Consider the following 4,856-nt stretch of genomic DNA (forward strand, 5'->3'; position numbering starts at 1 on the left):
TTGAACATCCGAACTTTCTCATAGCAGGGATTTGTGGAACTGAACTTCTTAATAACTATCTGGCATTGATCACTATGGTGATAATCTCAGGAGAGAGGCAGCTGCCACTCCCAAGTACAAATGTTGCATGACAACTCCCAGAAAGAGCATTTAGAATATTATATAAAAGTGAAAGAAATAGTTTTTCTACTCTCAGTAGATTTCCTTCTATCTCTCCTATCAGTGGCAAGTTTCTCTTCCCCTTCCTCTCAAACTTTTGCCCTTTATTTTGGTAAAAAATGGATAATGGAAGGTGAATAAATGAGGATAAGGAACACTAACATACCCCGTGAAGCTTACTGGAATCCAATAAATCATAACGTGAAGATTAGTTCATATTAGAATTCATAGATGAAATGATTGCACAGAAGTTGAACTGTTATCGTAATTTGTAAAACATTCTGGGCCAGAAAAGTGGAAAGTTTACAATAATGTATCATTGAAACACTAAGGGCAACACCTGAAGCTTGGGAGGCTATCAAGAAGAACACATATGAACCATAAAAAGTAGCTGTCATTTTCTGACAAAAGGTACAAAAGTGCCTACAGTGTATTAGAAAACAGAGGACCAGAAATTTTCTAAGGATTTAGAACATTGTAATAATGCGCTGGGTTTGTGTGGTGGGGTTTTTGATAGTGAGGGAGGGGGCTACAGTGATGGCCCCCTATGAGAAGCCTCTCGAAGCTCCCCCAGCTCCAATTCAGACAAGTCAGCTCCAGCTCAGCCTGCCAAGGCTGAGCCAATTAGTGACGCTGGCTGCTCCTCTGCGGTAATTTACTTAAGAAGGGAAACCTGGGAGGAGAAGTTGGAGTTGTGAAGAGGAGTTGTGAGAAGGACACCCATGTGAACACTGAGGTCAGTGGAAGAAAGGAGGAGGAAAGCGAGGAGAGGTGTGCCAGTGCGATGATTCTCCCTGCAGCCCGTGGTGAGAGGGCAGGCTGCCCGCCCACCACCCATGGAGGTCCACGGGGCCGCAGATGCCGACCTGCAACCTGTGGAGGTCCCCATGCTGAAGCAGGTGTCTGCACCCAAAGAAGGCTGTGAGAGGGTCTGGGGGCTCTGTGGGAGCTCTCGCTGTTGTAGTTCAGCACTGGGAGGACTGGAACACGTGGGAGTGACCCACGCTGGGGTAGCTTGGGAAGGGCTGTGGCCCACGGGAAGGACTCGCACCAGAGAAAGTTTGTGGAGGACTGTCCCGTGAGAGGGGAACTACGCTGGAACAGGGAAAGAATGCAAGGAGCGTGTCCCCGCCACCCTTGAGGAGGAAGAAGCAGCAGCACTGACTGCACCCCCCATTCCCTGCCCCCTGCACCACTGAGAGGGAGGAGGTAGAGATCTCGGGAGCAGAGCTGAGCCTGGGAAGAAGGGAGGGGTGGGGGGAAGGTGTTTTTAAGATGTGGTAATGTTTCTCACTGTCCTACTCTGTCCGTTAAGTGATGGTGGTGTTAGTGTCTGAATTAAATTTATGTTCTTTTTTCTTCCCGTAATGAGTCTGTCTTTTCCCTGTGACCATAATGGGTGAGTTAACCCTCCCTGTCCTTATCTCGATTCCTGAGCCTTTTGCCTTTTTTGCTTTATTTTCTCCTTCCCAGACCTGAGGCGGAAGGGCTGAGCGAGCAGCTACGTTGACCTCAGTTGCCCTCTGAGCTCAAACCACAACAAATAAAAATGTTTGTATTGGTATGAATGGTAAGGAAATGTGAACACATGGGTACAAAATACCAGCAGGAAGAGGGCTATAAAAACAGCATGTATTGTTGACATCTGAAGTAGCAGGTCATAAACTTCCAGTTTCTCAGGACAACCAGATCTGAAGCAGAGACATTGACTCACAGAGGTGGGACAGGATTGAGAGATTAGTCGCTGTCAGCTCCTGATGGGCACAATGAAATGCACCCAAAAGCAGCATCCTCTTAAGAATAAACTTGTCCATATATATACATTTCCATATGTATGGCAATCTCTCTATATAAATCTGTACGTTATACAGGAACACTTCCAGACATAAAGGAAGTGGGGAGCCAGTCAGGGGGTGCTCTGAGATCATGTGGGTATGATGATTTCAAAACATGACAACTGTCCCATCACAGCTGGAAACAGTGTGAAACGTGGGGGTATGACATCATCAGCAACTGCCACGCATGCGGCAGGCAAGAGCTTCCCGTTGCCACATACTTTTGGGAAAGCTATAAGGGTTGGCTGGTCCGGCCACCCGGCCGCAGGCCAGGATGAAAACATGTGGGCCATGAGACTGTCGGAAACGGTGATCACCTGCCATAAAATGGCATCTGAAACCACATGGTGGGCTCTGTGCATGTTGTGGGAGGGGCCTTCCCGCTCTGAGACCCTTCTAGGGCTGACAGGAAGGGGTGACTGGTGTCAAGAAATGGCTGTGAGCTAATCACAGAGCATATGAAAACGAGCGGGTCATGTTTTACAAAATGGCAGCTTGGTGTCACTACAAAGAGCAGAGTCATGTCCTTCAGTCAACAGGATGAGGCAGGACACAGTCCGTGGGCTCCATACTGGCCTCACCACTGGGTCAGCTGTTGTCAAGGGCACGGGTGGCACATTCTGTCACTGGGAATTTCTACCTGAAGCCATTGAAGCCTCACTGCCTTGTCTGTTTTCTCTTAGAAAACAGACATGAGTGGTTGAAATCCCTATAGATTCACATAAAGGTGCATATGGCTGCTATTCTGAATTTATTGATTGAAGTATTATCATATATTGCATCAAAACCAGGACAGACTTTTTATTATTAAAGATTTTTTTCCCCAGTATTTCATTGTATAGATATCTTAAACCCTCTCAAATTCCGAGAAAATTATAAATCAAAGTATATGACAATGATACTAATATCTTAGTAATATCTTAGTAACTTCTCAAAGTCATGGAAGAACCTCAGTTTTGCCAAAGTGTATAAGTCAATTTGTTATAATTCAGATGTCTCAGAGCCCGCATAGCACTCTTTCAATTCCCATGTAATGGAGTCTCATTTGCTGCCCTTCTGTGATTCTTCTTCTTATTATTATTTGAATCAATGAGATTGCTAGTCAGACAATATGATGCAACTAATGCACAGAATTAGAATATTGTCTAGATGAGACTTGAAGCCTTAAACTCACCGGCAATTTAATGTCTGTGCTGTTGTTTCCTCTCCTTCTCCTCTGATTTTTTAAGGCAGACCCCTCCCAGAAAAGTCAACGCATATAAAGTAAGTGCCTAAAAGTCATGTTTTGCAAAGCCAAGTGTGACATGCTTATACTACTCGGAAAGCGTTGAGAAAAAGATACTGGTTTATCATACGAAGAGTAATATAAAAAGATTTGTCATGGCAATGATTAGTCATGTTGTCACGCACGGCACTTGAAGGTGTTGAAGTAACAAGGCCAGGCACAGCGTATAGCTCAGGGGGTTAGACTGGACTGGGCTAAATGGGCAGCTGCCTTGCCCCAGCCTGTCACCTGAGGATACAACTGCAAAGGAGAGTTTTTATTTCAATTTGAAATAAAGTCTTTCCTCAGAGTCAAAACCTGATTCAGATTCCAAACAGTCCAAAGTTAAGATACTGCTCATGAGTGCTACTGACTTGTAATGCATAAGTTACCAAACCCACTAAAAATCACTGTTACCCTCAACTCAATGACTTTTCAGAAACCATGACATCAAATCACTTTATCACATTATGAATGCCAGATCATCCTGTTTCAATTCCAGCCTGGTTTGTGAAGCTGATGTCTTGTATTTCTGTGGTACCAAGCTGGTGGTTCACAGTCCTTGAAGTGCTTGTATGACTTATGAACCTATTTTCCCTCATTCCTGATTAGTATTTTCATATTTGACTATCCTTATACAAAATGCCTCAAAAGACACACAGGGTTTAATCACAGTGCCCCAAAGATTTAATTCAAGTGATAAATTCCAAAGGCTGTTTTTAGTGCAAACCATTTCAGTGGACCATATCTTTTACGACCCAGAGTACTACAGATGCTTGTTTTTGTGGGTTGTGCCAGAGACCCTGAATATATTGCCTTACACGTCTGTTGAAAGTACTGGTAAACTAGCACAGAATGGACAGAGGAGTCATTAGAGGTTAGTCTCACCTCAATCTCATTTAGAGACGTATGATGCAAGTTTCTCACCTTCTGAAATAGGCTTCCATTTTACTCAGCAGCGAGTGACATCGTAGTGGGTGTCTGCTGTAGGCCACCTCGGCAGGAGGAACGGGTGGATGAGGCCATTCCGAGGCAGCTCGAGGTGGCCTCGTGGTGGCCAGCCCCAGTCTTCCTGCGGGACTCCAACCACCCCAGGGTCTGGTGGGGAAACAACACCGCGGGGCTGTTTCTGGGGAAACAAACCAGAGGTGCTAGCTGGAGCAGGGCACATCGGAGATCCTAAACCCCTACAAGGGACAGTGCCAACTGCTCCACAGTGACTGAGAGTCCAGACTGGAGCACTCCCCTCCTCAGCTGTAGTTACATAGCCAGCACTGTGCTAATCTCAGCTGTAGATACACACATTTTTTCTAATCGGCCTTGACACTTTGGCTCTGACTGGGCCAAAACCATCCTGGCTCTGCCTCAGTCTCCTGCCCTGGCCCTGTGAGCCCCACTCGGGGCTCAGCGGGCCCGAGGAGATCCCAGCTCATCTCCGCGCCACCGATGCCGTGGAAGGCGGCACTCGGCTCCTGACAGAGCAGAGGCGGGCACAGGCCGCGCCCGCAGCCCCCGAGGGGCCGCGACACCCCCCCCTCAGGCCTGCGGGGAGAGCCGCGGGGCCGCTGCGGGCGGGCCCCGGGGCAGGACAGCGGCTG

This window comes from Tyto alba, unplaced genomic scaffold, assembly GCF_018691265.1.
Source record: "Tyto alba isolate M040663 unplaced genomic scaffold, T.alba_DEE_v4.0 Super-Scaffold_2, whole genome shotgun sequence".
NCBI lineage: Eukaryota > Metazoa > Chordata > Aves > Strigiformes > Tytonidae > Tyto > Tyto alba.